At 41.2% G+C, this 22,340-nt stretch overlaps 1 pseudogene; it reads left to right on the plus strand.

The window, feature by feature from the left end:
• The first annotated feature begins 800 nt into the window (after window positions 1–800).
• On the plus strand, window positions 801–4,463 carry LOC135559091 (transcription factor MafB-like; annotated as a pseudogene).
• Window positions 4,464–22,340: the final 17,877 nt, after the last annotated feature.

Raw genomic sequence — 22,340 nt, forward strand, 5'->3', positions numbered from 1 at the left:
GCTTTGACATCTTCACTATTATTCTACAATGTAGAAAATATGACATATAAAGAGAAACTCTTGAATGAGTAGGTGTGTCCAAAGTTTTGACTGGTACTCTATGTACATGTGATTATTTTAGTTTTTATATTTAATTAATTAGTACAAATGTCTAAAATCCTGTTTTTGCTTTGTCATTATCAGGTATTGTGTGTAGATTGATGAGGAAAAAATACATATTTCTCTCAGATTACACAAATCCACAAAGAATTCGAAAACAAACACATTTTTGATTAACTCCCATATCTACTGGTTGAAATACCACAGTGTGCCATCACAGCATCAAGCTTTGTGACCTGTTGCCACAAGAAAAGGGCAACCAGTGAAGAACAAACACCATTGTAAATACAACCCATATTTATGTTTACTTATTTTCCTTTTTGTACCTTAACTATTTGCACATCGTTACAAACTGTATATAGACATAATATGACATTTTAATTGACTTTATTATTTTGGAACTACTGTGAGTAATGTTTACTGTTAATTTTGATTGTTTATTTCCCTTCTACATCACTTGCATTGGCAACGTTAACATACGTTTCCCATGCCAATAAAGCCCTTGAGTTGAATTGACAGCGCTCCCCCCTTCTCTTCCGTTCTCCTCCTAGCTCTCTCCATCCTCTCCGTTATTCTAATCCGGAGAATAATCCGCTCCCATTGGAGACAGGCAGGCAAGGGTGCCAGCCTTTAAGCGTGACGTCACGGAGCGCTATAAGGATAAAGTGCTGGCAGTCAGCGCAGACTGTTGGATACTCGAGAGTGAGTGTGTCAGGAAGGAGAGCTCAGATCTCTGCAGTGCAGAGCTAAAGGGCTACTTCTCCAACCAAAAACCAGACGCACTAGTCTTATTTTTATTTTCCTAGTGAAAAACAAGGACTATACCTTATATCTACAAAGTTGACCAGGACAGGAGCCTGGGTCAACGACAACTCGGTATTATATTGTATTTTTACTTAATTGTTTTAAGTTGGTTTCTGCTGAAAGGACTGACGGTTTAGTCTATGCACTGAGACGACAGTATTTCTATCTCCACTTCTCGTCTGTTGACCAGATCAGAGCCAGTTAGCAGAAGTAGGCGACATGAAGTAAATTCCTATGTCGTTTGCAGTGCCCTAGTCTGAATGTTTTTTTTCCGCTTTTTTTTCCGATTTCTACTTTTTTACCTCTCCGAATGGAGTTGCATGCAACAGCACACGAGTCTGCAGCATTGGAGGAAAAGCTACTGCATGAGACAAGAGAGTGGAGAACAGACGCTTATTATTAAGAAGTGTGTTTTTGCGACGCTGGCAAACACCTTCGCCAATCTGCAGAAAAGTCGTGGCAGCACCATGAGCGCAGAGCTGAGCATGGTCCCAGAGCTCCCCAACAGCCCTATGGCTCTGGAATACGTCAACGACTTTGACCTAATGAAGTTTGATGTGAAGAAGGAAGGTCTGACCGGGCTGGGACGTGCCGGGGTGCGCCAGTGTACTCGGCTCCAGCCCCAGGGCTCTGTGTCCTCCACCCCCATCAGCACACCATGCAGCTCGGTGCCTTCCTCACCCAGCTTCAGCCCCAGAGAGCAGAAGAACCATCTGGAGGAGCTCTGCTGGATGCCCAACAGTGGGTACCACCAGCAGATCGACCCACAGACGCTGAGTCTGACCCCGGAGGACGCAGTGGAGGCCCTGATTGGAGCCACGACCCATAGCCACGCCCCGACCCCGCATGTCCAGCAGCAGCTGCAGCAGAGCAGCTTCGATGGCTACAGAGGGCCTCACCACCACAACCCCCATGGCCAACCCCAACAGCATTACCATCCCTATGGGGGAGGCCTTCCGCACCCCCAGATGAACTGCCTGGAAACCAGGCGGGACACAGCCACCCACATACCCAGCACCACCACCACAGCCAGGACCCAGACAGCCCGTCCCCCGTCTCCCCAGACTCCCACCAAGCCCTCCACCACCACCACCAACACGACCACCAGGGGCAACAAGGCTCAGGCAATGTAGAGGACCGATTCTCAGACGACCAGCTGGTGTCCATGTCTGTGAGGGAGCTGAACAGGCACCTGCGGGGATTCACCAAGGACGAGGTCATCCATCTCAAGCAGAAGAGGCGGACCCTAAAAAACAGGGGCTACGCACAGTCCTGCCGCTTCAAGCGGGTGCAGCAGAAACACGTGCTGGAGAACGAGAAGACTCATCTGATAAACCAGGTGGGCGCACTCAAGGCGGAGATCAATCGGCTGGCGCGCGAGAGGGACGCCTACAAACTAAAGTGCGAGAAACTGACGGGAACGGGAGCGAATAACGGGATCCAGGAGGCTGGGTCCACAAGGGACAATTCATCACCTCCAGAGTTTTTCATGTGAGTTGTTATTATAGCTCGATTGACTCTCCCCTACCCTACCACCAACTGTTGCTGATGACCAAACAATCATAATCAAATACTCCGTCACATTGACTATACTAATGACAGCAACTATATTCATATAAGAATAATTATCCGTAAAATGGTAATAGTCTAATATGGAACCATCTCTCTCCATCCACGAGACAACAGAGATACAGAGAGCAAGGTAGAATGTTTGGTCAATGCTGCATCTTTCTAGATTAGTTGCTTGCAGTGAAGTTCCTTTTTTCCATCTTCCTGCGAGAAGAGAGAAACTGCGGGTGAACTTTCCTCTTTTCAGGCTACTGCTTTACTGTGTTTGTTAGTGGGATGACCACCGGCGTATAGGTCTAAACAACAAACAACGCAGAGTTTTGAGACTCACATTTGACAATGGGCCTGAAAAAAGAAAAGAGAATTGTAAAACAAGAATCCACATTATGCAATCTTGAATTCTGTCTACTTATCCCGCAAAGGGGTACATTGTTTGCGACATATCATTGGTTGCCTGCTTGGTTATTTTCGAATATATATTGAAACAAAAATCTCATTAAAATATGAATCCTGCATGCTGGACATGTACGGTAATAATGTATATTTTGTACTACTTAATAAGAGCATGTTGTTGATCTGCGCTTCTCCATAGCGTTGTCTAGATGAATGGAATGGGGACAGTACAGCAGGGTTGCCTGTGCAATATCATGGTGTTCTGTAGCCTTGCAAATATTACGCAACGCAAAACTGCACACCATGATTGAAGAGGCGGGTTTTAACTTTTCTTTATTTCTTTGAGATTTCTTTTCTTCATGTTTATGTTTGAGTTTCATTCTGTGGGTATTGTTTCGGAGATATGGCCATTTTGCAGTTGCATTTAAAGATAACAAACTGTATATTAAGTGCACTTTATGGATACTGGCTTGTTTTAAGTTTTCATTTTGAGTTTTGTGCAGTCGCCCTTAAAAGACATTCTATGATTATGGATTATTCTATTATAATAATAAAGACAAGATAGATGCAAGCTTAATAATAACCATGTGACACAATGTGATGTATTGTGTGACACTGTAAAAACAAACGCCTCGCTATAATATCAGATGAGTGAGTACTTTGCGCACAACATTTAAGCACCGTAACTGTTCGTTATTCTCTCTCCTCGGATGCATATAGGCTACAGTAGAAAATACTGTCACATGTTATTTCATTTCAATGTGGTGCTGTAGTCAGAAGAGTTTTTTCTTAACCCGTTCTGTTAACTATTGCCTAACCCTAATGTGAATGTAATGTGAAGAACAAATGTAGCAGGAGATTTAATTGAAACTAGATTAAAGTATTTTATTGGGTGCAGCTGCGTCGTGTTAACAGTCATATAGTCCTGCTATAGACATATTTTGTACTTTTCCATTTTTTAATAAAGTGTCTCAAACATGCTCAATAATGTTGACCAAATGAGGGGTTTTATGTATAATTAACAAGTATTTGTATTACGCATGCGTTTCGGGAATACGACGTTGAAATATATTAATGCTATATGTTTTCCCCAAAAAAATTCTGCCGGTCAGTAAAAAAAGGGATTCAGGTTGTACAAAATCTCAAAATGAAAACGGTTGTGTATGTTATGTGATATTATCTTTTTGTCTATTTTATTATTATTATTTGGTGACTCTGGTTCTGCTGGCCAGATGCATAGTTAAAGTTGTAATTTGAATGATTAAAATGAACAAACTGTCAGATCATATTGAATAAGCATGGTGCTTGCATTCAAAAACGGTTGTTGAGAATTATTTTAACAATCTCTTGGTTTGTTACTGATTCAACTGTGTTGAAATCAAATTGAAACTGCAGCAGCGGGGTGTTATTTTGTTTTTCATTTCATGTATTTTGCGATGAGGATTACTTTTCAATCCGGTTTATATAAATAAGATACAAAAACATATTACATTTGAACTGTTGTAGTTCCATTCAGGCTGGTTTCTGTTTCGTCTTATTTTTATTGTTTTTGGAAGAAATGGTTTCCTATTTTGCTTATTAAAGTCATTGAAATGGCATTTACCTTTCTCAGACTGTTTATTCTACTCTCACTCCCCTTTTTCTCTCGCTCTCTGAATTACGCCAACAAACTAATTGCAGGTATGTTTAGGTAACATGGTGTAACTTGAGGGAATGCGTCATCTTTGTTGCGTTAGACTACAGGCACAATCCGATATTATACACCAACATAGAGCTACACATTTACAGTTTGGAAAAGTATGTTATTGGGAAGACCTACAGTTTTCATGGAACATCTTTCCATCAGTAAAACAGCCCAATTCCTGTCACAGCGTTTTTAGCGGACTGAGTCAACATCAGTCGTGGCCTAAACTGAACATAAATATGAAATCTAGGGACTATAAAGTTCTATCTGACATGTTTTGTCAAAAATGAGTTTGTCACATATAGTTGACCTTTAGATGGTTCTTCATATGTCTGTGAAGTTTGATTTTTGAAAAAGTACATTTTAAGAGAAAAAAATGAAAAACTAGAAAGTTCTATATACATAAACACACTTGAACTTGGCCTATACGTTTCTACCTGCAATCCAATCACAATCCTGAACAAATACAAACGGACCAATCAGAACACATGTCATTGCAACTTCCTCCAAGTATAGTCTAGGCTAGTCCAGCCAGCAATAATGGCATTCAAGTAAAACAACAACTGTCAGAAATCTTAGAGTAAACGGTTTTGTCAAATCGTTGTTTGTTGTATAATTCGTAATGTATGTGATGTGTTCTGACTCTATCTTCGTAAAATAGTGACATTCTATCATTTATGTATTCAAATAGCTCAGCATTCATAAAAATGGAAAATGTCTAAATCAAAGTGTCAGAACCTTATAGCTGAACCTATGATTGACATTTCAGAGCCACGAGGTTCTATCTGTGATTGCACAGCCTAACAAAACAAATGTCTCAGTATTTTGACTGTGCACTTTAAGTACCTTTTATGGTGAGGAGCTTATTAGGCCATGAAAGAAGACTTCACTACAAAACATTTCTGAGAAATGGGATGTGACAACGTTGATGCTCGATATTACAGAACTATGCTTTTCACAGATTTAACCTTCTAGTTAATGTGGTTTAGGTGATGGCATTTTCATAGAGACTGTCGGTTTGAGGTCATAGCGTTTATGACTTGTAGCCTAAAGGTGTATGCCTATGCCAAATGTCTAGAATGCCTCATGTTCACCTTCTCGGAATCATTTCTTGGTGAAGTAGCCTGTTGGCTATTATTAGTGACACAAGGTGCGCATGTTACAGAGGCAAAAAGAATGTAGTAGAGCCAGTATGGTCATAGCCTACTTTAACAGTCTGTGCATTCTGCTGTCACTGATTTAAACACAAGTTGCTTGGTGGAAAGCCTGGTATTAGTCCAAATACTGGGAGCGACAGAATCCAAACGATACTGGGTTTGGATGCTGGCCCATGCTGCTGACTTTGCAGAATTCCCGTCATTGCAGGTGCCAACGATAAAATGAGATATTTGACCTTGCAACGCTGTGAGAGAAGCTGGGAAAGGAGAGTAGGGCTCGATTCAATTTGTATCGCTGAAGTGATACATTTTGCACGATCTAAATAAAAAGTAATTTCTGATTGAGCCAACATATGCAGTGTTTAAATGCAGTCTCAGCTGGGTATCTTAGTGGGGCAACAGGGAAGCCTAGTGGTTAGAGTGTTGGACAAGTGACAAGTAACTGGAAGGTTGCAAGTTCAAACCCCTGAGCTGACAAGGTACACATCTGTCATTCTGCTCCTAAACAGGCAGTTAACCCACTGTTCCTAGGCTGTCATTGAAAATAAGAATTTGTTCTTAACTGACTTGCCTAGTTAAATAAAGGTAAAAAAACAGGAACATTACTTTTGTACCTAAACTGTAATGTTGAATTTCCTCAATATGGATAGAGCCCTTAAACTTTCAAATGCCAATATCATTCTGCTATTAATCCTACACAAGGCCTTCACAAGTCATTTTTTCATTCATTTCACTTACTTCTTCAGAGCCTACAAAAATAGCGTAACAGGTGCTGCGTAATGATGGCAGAGAAAGGAGAATTCCGAATAAGACTTGTCCCCCCCCCCAAAAGCCCCATACTGCACAAACTGTAATTTTTATTCAAACATTTGGTTCAACACAAAGAAATAAAAAATAAAATGTACAACTATATAAATATAAAAATAATTCTCATAAATATCAAAAAGAAGTAACAAAGACAAATAGAAAACATCTGTGTTGATTTGGCATCAATACATTACCCATCCCCCAACACTGTCAACCAAGAGTCAAGACTAAACCAATTCACCTTGGTGCTGTGCAGACTGGTTTTATATTATTCTTAACCATTTCATACAAACCAGAAAAAAATGCAACAATATGTCTGTGAAGCTATATATTCACAGTATTATGAATAAGTTGTGGTTTATTTAGAAGCATTTCATAGTGTGACCGATTTACTAATTGCATTAGTACTGTACAAAGCTAGAGGTGCGCAATTTGATAGATTCCCCCGCTCCCCCTACCTCAGGTTTCCAGTGGGGAGACCTGAGGTCAACCTACCCCACCCCCTCCCCACCTCGTACCTCTGAGTGGGAGACCTTCCCAGGCAGTAGCCTGCCTAGCTCACAAACTAGAATCAGGGCGCCCACAATGACAAGGTTAATTGACCCACAGTCCCACACGGTGACATGATATCACTGACGTGACGTGCAAATGAGCGATTGAAAACCGCTTGCACAAATGTCACCATTACTTTTTTTGGTGCGGGCGCCCTGTGCCGCTCCCGACAAGATGCCACCCTGGGCGGCTGCCCATCTCGCCTAAATCCGCCACTGTGTGCGTATATGTTTTTGCGCACATGCATGTGTGAAGATATTTTAATTTCGCAATTCACACTTTAATATAACAGGCCTAAATTTAGAATTCAGATGCTATATTAATTATACAATGCTGGCATTATAACTTCCTAGGTGGATGAGATAGCTGCATGTTGGGGATAGATGCCACAGTGTCTTTACAGAGAAGGCGTAGCAATGGCATCACCCATGTAATCCAGTCTCTACTCTTTAGACATCTATATCTTTATTTTTCATTTAGCATTAGACATACAGTTGAAGTCGGAAGTTTACATTCACTTTGGTTGGATTCATTAAAACCCATTTTTCAACCACTCCACACATTTCTTGTTAACAAACTATAGTTTTGGCAAGTCAGTTAGGACATCTACTTTGTGCATGACATAAGTACTATTTCCAACAATTGTTTACACAGATTATTTCACTTAAAATTCACTGTATCACATTTTGTGTGTCAGAAGTCTACATACACTACGTTGACTCTGCTTGTAAACAGCTTGGAACATTCCAGAAAATTATGTCATGGCTTTAGAAGCTTCTAATAGGATAATGTACATAATTTGAGTCAATTTGAGGTGTACCTGTGGATGTATTTCAAGGCCTACCTTCAAATCCAGTGCTTCTTTGCTTGACATGAGAAAATCAAAAGAAATCAGCCAAGACCTCAGAAAAAAATTGTAGACCTCCACATGTTTGGTTCATCCTTGGGAGCAATTTCCAAACGCCTGAAGGTGCCACGTTCATCTGTACAAACAATAGCACTCAAGTATAAACACTATGGGACCACGCAGCCGTCACACCGCTCAGGAAGGATATGTGTTCTGTCTCCTAGAGATGAACGTACTGTGGTGCGAAAAAGTGCAAATGCATCCCAGAACAACAGCAAAGGACCTTGTGAAGATGCTGGCGGAAACAGGTACAAAAGTATCTATATCCACAGTAAAACGAGTCCCATATCGACATAACCTGAAAAGCAGCTCTGCAAGGAAGAAGCCACTGCTCCAAAACCGCCATAAAAAAGCCAGACTACAGTTTGTAACTGCACATGGGGACAAAGATCGTACTTTTTGGAGAAATGTCCTCTGGTCTGATGAAACAAAAATAGAACCATGATGACCATCGTTATGTTTGGAGGAAAAAGGGGGAGGCTTGCAATCCGAAGAACACCATCCCAACCGTGAAGCACGGGGGTGGCAGCATCATGTTGTGGGGGCGCATTGCTGCAGGAGGGACTGGTGCACTTCACAAAATAGATGCCTTCCTGAGGGAGAAAAAATGCATGTGGACATATTGAAGCAACATATTATTTTTTGCCTTTATTTACTAGGCAAGTCAGTGAAGAACAAATTCATATTTTCTATGACAGCCTAGAAACAGTGGGTCAACTGCCTTGTTCAGGGGCAGAACAACAGATTTTTTACCTTGTCAGCTCGGGGATTTGATCTTGCAACCTTCCCGTCCAACACTCTAACCACTAGGCTACCTGCCGCCCCAACATCTCAAGACATCAGTCAGGAAGATAAAGCTTGGTCTCAAATGGGTCTTCAAATGGACGGTGACCCCAAGCATGCTTCCAAAGTCAAGGTATTGGAGTGGCCATCACAAAGATCTGACCTCAAGCCTGTAGAAAATTTGTGGGCAGAACTGAAAAAGTGTGTGCGTGCAAGGAGGCCTACACACCTGACTCAGTTACACCAGCTCTGTCTGGAGGAATGGGCCAAAATTCCCCAAACTTATTGTGGGAAGCTTGTGGAAGGCTACCTGAAACGTTTGACCCAAGTTAATCAATTTAAAGGCAATGCTACCAAATGCTAATTGAGTGCATGTACACTTCTTACCCACTGGGAATGTGATTAAAGAAATAAAAGCTGAAATAAATAATTCTCTCTCCTATTATTCTGATATTTCACATTCTTAAAATGAAGTGGTGATCCTAACTGACCTAAAACAGGGCATGTTTACAAGGATTAAATGTCAGGAAATGTGAAAAACTGAGTTTAAATGTATTTGGCTAAGGTGTATGTAAACTTCCGACTTCAACTGTACAGTATATCTATCCTCTAATTTTTGTAGATGGACTGGGGACATGTGGCGCTTTCATTTAAGACATCACTCAATTCCTTCATCCTGTACTGCGATGGCAGAGTAGGAGGAGAAAAGAGTATGTGTTGATCTGGGTTCAGAGTTTCTGGTGTCGGAACATTTCCTGGCCCATGTCTGCGCATTCAAAACCGCCAGACGTGGAATCCACCAATCAGAGCCCAGGGAATCTCAGTCTCATTTACATTCTCACACACCACATTTCAGTTTTGAAATTTTAGGAATTTTTTGAAAGAAGTACATTTTTTCATTTCACTTCACCAATTTGAACTATTTTGTGCAAGTCCATTACATGAAATCCCCCCAAAAATCTATGTTAATTCCAGGTTGTAGGGCAACAAAATAGTAAAAGTGCCAAGGGGGTGAATACTTTTGCAAGGCACTGTAGATATGTAGTTTTAGAGACTGTTCTTTGTTTTGTAAGCATTACATGGCAAAGTAGCCAGAAGGTTGTGGATTCACAGACCACCGTGACAAGGGTAGGGATGAACATATATCCATTATAATAAAAGCACTGCATGAATCTATCATCTTATTTCGGTCTGAAATGCAATTCTCCGTCATTTTAGATGACTGGAGACAAGCAAAAAAAAATGTAATACCACAAAAGAATATGATAACGAATGAGTGCTGCAGCACCAAAGACGTTTTGATTTCTAGTCAAGACATTGTTAGTCTAAGATTGGAACAGTGTTAAAGTTGTCTATCGACTGTAAATATTGAGCGCAACAGAACCAGTTACAACTGAAGAATCTGGCCATCAATTTGAGAAAAACCCATGAACTGTTTAACATAGCAGCCGTATAACATCAGCTAGACCTATATGCACTTTTTTTGGAAGGGGGGTCGCCTATAATTTTCGAATTTATTCTATTTCATTCCATGATATTGTTGTTACAAAATATATTTGTGTAGACTGTGAATAGGGAATGGGGAAATGAGAGCATCTGCTAGGCTAAATAAACAAATTAGGCACTCATTGCTCACCACGTTATCCTCAAACAACAAAGTAAATTCAAAGGCACTGTGTAATATTAAATCATTTTTAGTTTCATTATTATTTAATTCTAAGTCATATTTATAGGCATATTGCTGAAATGCTTTTGTTGGTGTGTTGTAATGCTCCTGCCAGCCTGTAGTGTGTAAGAAGTGCTCCACAATTGATTTCTGAAATGGCTGTCTATAGCTTTGGAATAATATTACAGCCCAAATAATAGATTGCTGTCCCTTCTTGGCTTGCTCCTCAATTAGTATGTTATTTAATAGCCTGTTGAAGACTGGGTGCGACACATTTACACATGCCCATCTGGCTTTTGGGGGTCACCATCATTTTTTCATTTTTTCTTCTTTTTCTTTTCTTCTTATATATTTTTAAACAGCATATCACTCGAATATCTTGCTTTAAATCAGTGCACACACAAGCGCTCTCTCACAGCCTTTCACTCTCTCCATCAATTCCATTCAAATTGTATCCAAATACAAAATCCGGTTCAAGGTTTATATGTACAGGGCTTTTGGAAAGTATTCAGACACCTTGACTTTTTACACATGTTGTTACGTTACAGCCTTATTCTAAAATTGATTAATCCTCAGCAATCTACACACAATAACCCTATCATGACAAAGCGAAAACAGGTTTTTAGAATATTTTGCTAATTTATTACAAATAAAAAACAGAAATACCTTATTTCCATAAGTATTCAGACCCTTTTCTATGAGACTCAATATGAGAATTGAGTGCAGGTGCATACTGTTTCCATTCATCATCCTTGAGATGTTTCTACAACTTGATTGGAGTCCACCTGTAGTAAATTCAACTCAATTGATTGGACATGATTTGGAAAGGCACACACCTGTCTATATAAGGTCCAACAGTTGACAGTGCACATCAAAGCAAAAACCAAGCCATGAGGTCGAAGGAATTGGCCGTGGCGCTCTGAGACAGTATGGCGTCAAGGCACAGATCTGGGGAAGGTTACAAAGCACTTTATGCAACATTGAAGGTCCCCAAGAACACCGTGGCCTCCATCATTCTTAAATGGAAGAAGTTCGGAACCACCAAGACTCTTCCTAGAGCTGGCTGTCCAGGACAAACTGAGCAATAGGGGGAGAAGGGCCTTGGTCAGAGAGGTGACCAAGAACCCGACAGAGCTCCATAGTTCATCTGTGGAGATGGGAGAACCTTTCAGAAGGACAACAATCTCTGCAGCACTCCAACAATCAGGCCTTTATGGTAGAGTGGCCAGACAGAAGCCACTCCTCAGAAAAAGGCACGACAGCCCGCTTGGATTTTGACAAAAGTTACCTAAAGACTCTCCGACCATGAGAAATAAGACTTTCTGGTTTGAAGAAACCAGGAATGAACTCCTGGGCCGGAATGCCAAACTTGGCACCATCTCGATGGTGAAACATGGTGGTGGCTTTATCATGCTAGGGGATATTTTTCAGTGGCAGGGACTGGGAGACTAGTCAGGATCGAGGCAAAGATGAATGGAGCAAAGTACAGTTGTGGCCAAAAGTTTTGAGAATGATACAAATATTAATTTCCACAAAGTTTGCTGTTTCAGTGTCTTTAGATATTTTTTGTCCGATGTTACTATGGAATACTGAAGAAAATTACAAGCATTTCATAAGTGTCAAAGGCTTTTATTGACAATTACATGAAGTTGATGCAAAGAGTCAATATTTGCAGAGTTGACCCTTCTTTTTCAAGACCTCTGTAATCTACCCTGGCATGCTGTCAATTCATTTCTGGGTCACATCCTGACTGATGGCAGCCCATTCTTGCATAATCAATGCATGGAGTTTGTCAGAATTTGTGGGTTTTTCTTTGTCCACCCACCTCTTGAGGATTGACCACAAGTTCTCAATGGGATTAAGGTCTGGGGAGTTTCCTGGCCATGGACCCAACATATTGATGTTTTGTTCCCCGAGCTACTTAGTTATCACTTTTGCCTTATGGAAAGGTGCTCCATCATGCTGGAAAAGGCATTGTTCGTCACCAAAATCTTCCTGGACGGTTGGGAGAAGTTGCTCTCGGAGGATGTGTTGGTACCATTCTTTATTCATGGCTGTGTTCTTAGGCAAAATTGTGAGTGAGCCCAATCCCTTGGCTGAAAAACAACCCCACAAATAAATGATCTCAGGATGCTTTACTTAAAGTGTTCCAATGGACAGATATTCCAATCTCCGCTGTGGAGCTTTGCAGCTCCTTCAGGGTTATCTTTGGTCTCTTTGTTGCCTCTCTGATTAATGCCCTCCTTGCCTGGTCTGCGAGTTTTGGTGGGCAGCCCTCTCTTGGCAGGTTTTTCGTGGTGCCATTATCTTTCCATTTTTTAATAATGGATTTAATGGTGCTCCGTGGGATATTCAAAGTTTAGGATATTTTTTTAGAACCCAACCCTGATCTGTCCTTCTCCACAACTTTGTCCCTGACCTATTTGGAGAGCCCCTTGGTCTTCATGTTGCCACTTGCTTGGTGGTGCCCTTTGCTTAGTGGTGTTGCAGACTCTGGGGCCTTTCAGAACTGGTGTATATATACTGAGATCATGTGACAGATCATGTGACACTTAGATTGCACACAGGTGGAGTTTATTTAACTAATTATGTGACTTCTGAAGGTAATTGGTGGCACCAGAACTCATGTTGAGGCTTCATAGCAAAGGGGTGAATACATATACAGAGTATGAGAGAAAAGACAGGACAGGAGACAGTCAGCCAACACTACTGTACTGGAGTCAACTACAGACATGTACTGTGAGAGTAGGCCTACTGTATTTAACCAGTAATATTCACAGTATTAATGTTATCAAATTATTATTCTCTCTTTGTATTTGAGGTGGACAGGGGATGGCAGTGTAAGCTGATTAGGTTCAACACTAGTGGAAAAGGCCTACTGTATGTAACCAGTAATATCCACAGTATTACGCTATATAGACCAAGTGCTGACATGCAACTACACATAGACAATAACCCACAAAACCAAAATGGAAATGGCAACCTAAATAGGATCCCCAATCAGAGACAACGATAAACAGCGGTCTCTGATTGGGAACCAATTCAGGCCATAGACCTACATATAACAAGACATACCAAAACCCCATAGAATTATAAAAAACCCGAAAACACACATACCACCCTCGTCACACCCTGACCTAACCAAAAATAATAAAGAAAACAAAGATAACTAAGGTCAGAGCGTGACAGTAAGCTGATTAAGTTCAACACTGTAGTGGAGTAGGCCTACTGTATTTAACCAGTAATATCCACAGTATTAATGTTATTCAATGATTATTCTCTCTTTGTATTTTAGGAGGACAGGGGATGGCAGTGTAAACTGATTAAGTTCAACACTGTAGTGGAGTAGGCCTACTGTATGTAACCAGTAATATCCACAGTATTAATGTTATTCAATGATTATTCTCTCTTTGTATTTGAGGAGGACAGGGGATGGCAGTGTAAACTGATTAGGTTCAGGAAATGCAGCTCTGTCTCAGGTTCTGCTGTTGTGCTGTGGTTGCACAGCCTTTCCTCTACAGGGAGCCAGGTTTTTCTGTGTCTACCCTTCTCGATGGCAAGGCTGTGCTCACTGAGCCTGTACTTTGTCATGGTTTTCTAAGGTTTTGATCAGTAACCATGGTCAAATAGTTAGCCACGGTGTACTGTTGATTTAGGGTCAGATAGTGCTGCATTTTGATTTGTGCTTGTATTTCCCAATAAGCAATGTAGTTTTGTTTTGATTGTGTTGTAATTTATTTATTCTGAGTGATTTAATGTCCTGGTCCTAAGGCTTCAGTGTGTTAGTAGAACAGGTTTGCAGATGTTAATGCCAGGACCAGCTGGATGAGGGGAATGCTTTTCTGCTTCTAGTTCCGGCATTGCAGAGCTTGGTAATGATATGAGAGGGGTCAATGTATTTTAGTTTCCAAAATGTTAAATTTGAGGGCCAGAAAGTTTATTATAATCCATTAAACTTCTCATGAATTTGAGTGTTGTTCTGAGCAGCATAGTGTCAATTTGAACAGTGTTGTAGAGTGTTTTAAAATGGGATGTCTATATGTCACCATTTTGTAGTTAATTCCTTGTTTCAATTTTTTTCTTTCTTTCCAAATTTTGCCAGAAGTTGTTTGTTTATGGATGAATAATTAGTGTCAGCTGCTTGCTGTTGTACTGTGCTTTTTTGGTTCTGAGTGTATATTTATAGATTTTAAAGTCTCACAGTATTGAAGTGGCTGGATTTGAGTCAGTGTTTTTGGTTGGATAGTGTTCTATCCAACCAAACGTTTTTGGTGGCTTATAATTTTACAATCTGCATGGCAAACCAGTTGTCATCTGTGATCTTTTTTGTTTAGTTTTTTATCAATTTCAATGACCTGCTTCTTTTGCCGATTTCGTGAATATATAGTTGATGTTGTGTACTGGAGATTGATGCCTTTCCTTAACTGTGAGTGAATGTGGTATCCAGAAGGTTATCTAAGAGTGTTTGGATATTTTGGTTACAGGTTGAGTTCTGAGCATTCTTCGTATGCTGTTTTGGGCCCATCTGTCTGAATTTGTGACATTGTATAGCTTACTGGGCTGTGAATGTGTGCTTGTTTCCATGTCTGTTTTTTTGAGGAACAACGTAAGTTTGTCTGTGATCAGACAGAGTTGTTAGTGGCTTGACAGTGAATGAGCTGGAGAGAAAGGGTCAATGTCTGTTTCCTGAAGATCATATTGTGCTGTGGCCAAGAGGTGAGGTTATTTTCCTGAATCTCCCCAAAGAGTCCCCCACCTCCTCCCATTGACAAAGTACAGACCCAGGCTTGTTGAGCTGCAATCAGATCCCTTCCATTTTTGTGATGGTGCTGTCACTGATGTTTCTATGGGGGAGATGAAGACAGTTAGAAACAGTATGGCTTGTAATAAAGCTGTCCCCTCATGTGGAGCCCCAGTGTTGAGATCAGGTAGTGTTCCTGTGAGCGCATTTGTGTCCCCACAGATGAGCACATTTCCCAGGGCCTGGAAATGGCACCCAGGGTCTCTTCCTCAAGGGTGGAGCTAGATCTTATTCCAAGATGGCGTAGTCAGTGCAGACGTTCTTGTCGTTCGCTCGTGTACATTTTGTATTTTTAGAGTTTTTTTGTATATATTTCAATATATTTTCCTTTTTCATTTTTTAAATTAAATATACCTTCCGGCAACCTGCTTCACCTAATGTGATAAGGATCTGCTATTTTTAGACCTTATTTGAGCCAGAGCCTACATTAGAAGCTAGCCATCAAAGCTAACCAGCTAATTAGCTACTAGCTATTTAGTCATTGTTAGCCACTGCTGAGGCCTTTACCTTTAGCACAGACACCAGCCACTTTTAGCCTGGATAATACATGCCAGCCTGCCAGTCTGCTCAGCTTTATCAACCCTGACAATATTGGACTGTTTTTCTCCACAATTACACCGGATTCCTGTTGTAAGCCCTGGACCATTATTCCAGATCATGCTGCCAATGAGTGTCCCAGTCCCAGTAATGAAGCCTTGAGCCAGGCCCATCTGGCCTGCTCAGTGGACCCTATGATCACTCCAACACAGCTGATGCCTCTTCACTAACACGACTAGAATCCACTACACCTTTACCGGTCATCCTGATCATAAACTCATTTTGCATCAGATCATCGCTGTAGCTAGTTGCTACCGAGTATATAGTGGCTGTTTTGTCCCGAGATTGATGCCTTCCAGTTAGCCGTGAGCAATGACACAAGGTTATCCCGGCTAGAAATTGAAATTACTTCAGCTACAATACCTGTTTTGCCAACTGGCCTGGACCTTTGTCATCATGGAGCCCTGGGCTCCATCACGATGGTCTGCCGTTTCCATCCTGCTTTGAGGAACCAGCCATTGCCGGACATTGGAGCAGACGCTGAATACAAGCCCCGGGTCCTGCTATCATTTTGTTTTTGAACGAGTGTGATCCCGGTGAATTCCCCAAAGTGTAGTAACGACTACCATTGACAAAGCTTCCCAGGCTTTCACAGAGCTGTTCACTGATCCCTATTATCACTGATGGTGCTGTCATAGTTGTTTCCTGGGGGATTGTTCATTAATCACGGTACTGGCTTTTGTTTATCTGTCGGCCCCAGCCTCGAACTCAAGCCCTGTTTGTAGTTAACTGACCCTCATCTGCCCAGTCATTGCCATTTTACCTGTTGTTGCTGTCTTAGCTGTTGTTGTCTTACCTGTTGTTGTCTTAGCTAGATGGCGTAGCAATCAACACCTGTGATGCCTCGCTTTTTTGTATTTTATTTTTATTTTTATTTCAATATATTTAACCAGGTAGGCTAGTTGAGAATTAAATATACTCATTTACAACTGCTTCACCTAAGATATAAGGATCTGCAGTTTGAACAGACAACACAGAGTTACACATGGAGTAAACAATTAACAATCAATAACACAGTAGAAAAAAACTAGTCTATATACAATGTGTGCAAAAGGCATGAGGAGGTAGGCCTTTACAATATTGCAGATTAACACTGGATTGATAAATGATCATGTACAGGTAGAGATATGCTGTGCAAAAGAGCAGAAAGAGCAGAAAAGTAAATAAATAAAAACTGTGGGGATGAGGTAGGTGAAGATGGGTGGTGTCCCAGGCCCGAAGCTAGCCATTTATGGCTAACCAATAGATTTATGTCTCTCTCTAATGTAAATATGCCTTGTATACTGTTGTTTAGGACAGTTATCATTGTTTTAGTTAGTTCACCGTGTAGCCCCTAGTCCCACTCAACATGCCGCAGATACCTCTTTTGTCCCACCTCCCACACATGCGGTGACCCGCCCAGCAAACTAAATTACTCCAGAGATGTAGCCTCTCTTATCCAATGCCTAGGACCTTACCATCCACTGTACCCGCACCCTACCATATCCTTGTCTGTACATTATGCCCTGAATCTATCCTACCACACCCAGAAATCTGCCCTTTTCTTATCTGTCCCCAAAGCACTAGACGACCAGTTTTGATAGCCTTCAGCCGTAACGACTCATCCTACTCCTCCTCTGTTCCTCAGGCGATGTTCAGGTTAACCCAGGCTCTGCATGTCCCCAGGCGCAATCATTTGTTGACTTCTGTAACCGTAAAAGCCTTGGTTTCATGCATGTTAAAACCTCTTATGGATATTAATCACGGTACTCCCTTTTGTTTATCTGTCGGCCCCAGCCTCGAACTCAAGCCCCTGTTTGACGCTATTTTACGCCAATTGCCAGGGGTTGTCTTACCTGTTGTTGTCTTAGATTCAAATAAAATGCTATAAAATTCAAGCTTTCATTAAATCACACATGTAAGATACTGCAATTGTACACTCTTGTCAGGACAGTTATCATTGTTTTTGGGTCTCACGGAGTGAGAAACAGTCACTTAACCAACTGAGCCACTTTAGTCAGAAGAACCCAGAAGATGAGGCAGACACAGCAGTACTTGAGACGATGTATTTAATAAAGTAAAAAGTGAAGTCCTTCAGGAAAACATGTAACTCCACAACCTCAAAAGGAATTCCACAAGAACAAGGTAATCCACAAGGTAATCCTCCAAGACAAAATCTGTAAATCCACAAGGTGGTAGGTAAAGCATAAAAAGCCTCAAAAGATACTCAAAAATAAATAAACAAGAACAAAAAAACAGAATTCCACAAGAGCGATCCACCGGGATCAACAAGAGTACACAGAATACTAGGGCTGGGTGCTAACATACAATCATTTGTTGAACACAGAGCAAAGAACTGAGGGAAACTAAGGGTTTAAATACAATCAGGGAAAACGAGGCACAGGTGCAAATAATAATGGGGATCAAGGGAAAGCAAAAGGTCAAAATGCACAATGGGGGCATCTAGTGACCAAAAACCGGAACAACCCTGGCAAATCCTAACACACTCGTTGTGAATACAGCCAACATGTCAGATTTTAAAAATGCTTTTTGGCGAAAGCTATTATCTGATAGCCTGCACCCATCTGCACCAGCAGTAAACAAAGGAGCTAGCATAGCAGGCGCTACACAAAACGCTGAAATAAAATTTTAATTATGCATTACCTTTGACAAGCTTCTTTTGTTGGCACTCCAATATGTCCCATAAACATCACAATTGGTCCTTTTGTTTGATTAATTCCGTCCATATATATGGAAAATGTCAATTTATAAAGCGAGTTTGATCCAGAAAAAGACAGCTTACAAAAACGCAACGTCACTACAAAATATTTCAAAAGTTGCCTATAAACTTTGCCAAAATATTTCAAAGTACTTTTGTAATACAACGTTAGGTATTCTTAAACGTTAATAATCAATCAAATTGTAGACGGGGCAATCTGTATTCAATACAGGAACGAAAACAAACCAGCACTGCTGTTCACGTCATGCGCAACTCACAAAAGTGTCCCCAGTTCCGAGTTGGCCTACTTCTTCATTGAACAAAGGAATAACCTCAACCATATTCCAAAGAATGACAACATCGTGTGGAAGCGGTAGGAAATGACAAAAGGTTCCTATTAAATATCCAATGGCAAAGACAATATAGTGAACAGAGAGGGGGAAAAAAATCTGAACAGTTAGTCCTCAGGGTTTTGCCTGCTACATAAATTCTGTTATACTCACAGACATGATTCAAACAGTTTTAGAAACTTCAGAGTGTTTTCTATGCATATCTTATATTCTTGGCATGAGTAGCAGGAAGTTGAAATTGGGCACGCTATTCATCCGAAAGTGAAAATTCTGCCCCGAGCTTTAAGAGGTTTTAACATCAGAAGCCTCCTCCTTAACTTTGTTTTACTCACTGGTTTAGCACACTCCACCAACCCTGATGTCATTGCCGTGTCTGAATCCTGGTTTAGGAAGGCCACCAAAAATTCTGAGATTCTGAGATTTCCATCCCCAACTACAACATTTTCCATCAAGATAGAACTGCCAAAGGGGGAGTAGTTGCAATCTACTGCAGAGATAGACCTGGAAAATATGGTAGAACTTTGCAGGCTATGCCCAAACAGTTCGAGCTTCTAATTAAAAAACTTAATCTCTCCAGAAATAACTCTCTCACTGCTGTCTCTCACTGCAGCCCCCATCTATCTTCAGAGTTCGTTCTGTTAGGTGACCTAAACTGGGATATGCTTAACACCCCGGCAGTCCTACAATCTAAGCTAGATGCCTTCAGTCTCACACAAATGATCAAGGAACCCACCAGCTACAACCCTAAATCCGTAAACATGGGCAACCTCATAGATATTATCCGGACCAGCTTGCCCTCCAAATACACATCTGCTGTTTTCAAAAAGGTTCTCAGGGATCACTGCCTCATTTCCTGCATCTGTTATGGGTCCGCGGTCAAAGGACCACCCCTCATCAATTTCAAACGCTCCCTAAAACACTTCTGCAAGCAGGCCTTTCTAATCGACCTGGCCCAGGTATCCTGGAAGGAAAATGAACTCATCCCATCAGTAGAGGATTGCTGGCCGTTCTTTAAAAGTAATTACCTCTCAATCTTAAATAAGAATGCCCCTTTCAAAAAATGTAGAACTAAGAACAAATATAGCCCTTGGTTCACTCCAGACCTGACTGCCATCGACCAGCACAAAAACATCCTGTGGCAGACTGCACTAGCATCGAATAGTCCTTGCGATATGCAACTTTTCAAGGAAGTCAGGAACCAATACACAGTTAGTAAGGAAAGAAAAAGCTTGCTTTTTTATCATAATTTTAGCTTTCTAGTACATAAATACTCAACTAAGATTGGTGTGGTATGAACTCATTGGTGAGACCCGGGTCCGTGCAGAAATCCCATATACCTCCCACCACTGCGACCCCTCCCACCACTGCGACCCCTCTCACCATCTTCAGACCCATAGATCTCTCCTCCTCTGTTGGGGGTGAGAGATAATCTGTAGGGTTGTGGTCTCCAGTAACCTGACCAGATCAGGACACCACATTCAAGGTATTAAATGATATCATATCCGCCATCAATAATATACAGTACTGTGCAGCGGTATTCATCGACCTGGCCAAAGCTTTTGACTCTGTCAATCACCGTATTCTTATCGGCAGACTCAGTAGCCTTGGTTTCTCAAATGACTGCCTCGCCTGGTTCACCAACTACTTCTCAGACAGAGTTCAGTGTGTCAAATCGGAGGGCTTGTTGTCCGGACCTCTGGCAGTGGGGGTGCCACAGAGTTCAATTCTCGAGCCAACTCTTTTCTCTGTATTTGTCAATGATGTCGCTCTTGCTGCTGGTGATTCTCTGATCCACCTCTAAGCAGATAACACCATTCTGTATACCTCTGGCCCGTCTTTGGTCACTGTGATAACAAACCTCCAAAAGAGCTTCAATACCATACAACACTCCTTCCATGGCCTCCAACTGCTCTTAAAACGCTAGTAAAACTAAATGCATGCTTTTCAACCGATCTCAGCCCGCACCCGCCCGCCCGACTAGCATCACTACTATGGATGGCTCTGACTTAGAATATGTGGACAACTACAAATACATAGTTGTCTTGCTCGACTGTAAACTCTCCTTCCAGACTCACATTAGGCATCTCCAATCCAAAATTAAATCTGGAATCGGCTTCCTATTTCGCATCAAAGCATCCTTCACTTATGCTGCCTAACATACCCTCATAAAACTGACTATCCTACCGAACCCCGTCTTCGGCGATGTCATTCACAAAATAGCCTCCAACACTCTACTCAGCAAATTGGATGCAATCTATCACAGTACCATCCGTTTTGTCACCAAAGTCCCATATACCTCCCACCACTGCGACCCCTACGCTCTCGTTGGCTGGCCCCGCTACATATTTGTCAACAGACCCACTGGCTCCAGGTCGTCTATAAGTCGTTGCTAGATAAAGCTCCACCTTATCTCAGCTCACTGGTCACTATAACAACACCCACACTTGTCACGTGCTCCAGCAGGTATATCTCACGTCATCCCCAAAGCAAACATCTCCTTTGGCCGCCTTTTTATTCCAGTTCTCTGCTGCCAATGACTGAAATTAATTGCAAAAATCACTGAAGTTGGAGATTTCTATCTCCCTCACTAACTTCAAGCATCAGCTGTCAGAGCAGCTAACCAATCATTGCACCTGTACATAGCCCATCTGTAAAAACATGTATTTCACCTTTATTTAACCAGGTAGGCAAGTTGAGAACAAGTTCTCATTTACAATTGTGACCTGGCAATATAAATAACCCACCCATCTACCTACCTAATCCCCATATTGTTTTTATTTACTTTTCTGCTGTCACGACTGTTGAAGGAAGAGCTGGACCAAGGTGCAGTGTTGTGTGCGTACATACTTTTAATAGTAGATGTCGCCAACAAAACAATAAACAGTACCTAAGTATGGTTCCCAATCAGAGACAATGATAGACAGCTGTCCCTGATTGATAACCATACCCGGCCAAAACATAGAAATAGAAAATCATAGAAACACAAAACATAGAATGGCCTATTTATTGCCTTACCTCCTCACGCCATTCTGACACACTGTATATAGACTTTTTATATTGTGATATTGACTGTACGTTTGTTTATTCTATGTGTAACTGTGTTGTTGTTTGTGACGCACTGCTTTGCTTTATTTTGGCCAGGTCGCAGTTGTAAATGAGAACTTCTTCTCAACTGGTCTACCTGATAAAATAATGGTTAAATAAAAAAAAAATCTCCTCTGAGTAATATGGGGATTCTGAGGGGGGATATATATTGCGCAAAGGAACAAATTTTTCTGTCAAGTACAAGTAATTTTTTCAGTTTTAACCGAATGTGATATTTACCAATTTCGAGGTGATCAATGAGATTTTGTAGTTTATTAAGTTGTTAAGAGTGAGATAAACAGGATAACAGCTAACAATTTTTCTGTTCTATATAAATATTCCTATTCATTGAACAAGTAAACTTTTAGTACAATAGGTCTGTGTGTGCA

Source organism: Oncorhynchus masou, chromosome 17 (genome assembly GCF_036934945.1).
Source record: "Oncorhynchus masou masou isolate Uvic2021 chromosome 17, UVic_Omas_1.1, whole genome shotgun sequence".
In the NCBI taxonomy this organism is placed as follows: domain Eukaryota; kingdom Metazoa; phylum Chordata; class Actinopteri; order Salmoniformes; family Salmonidae; genus Oncorhynchus; species Oncorhynchus masou.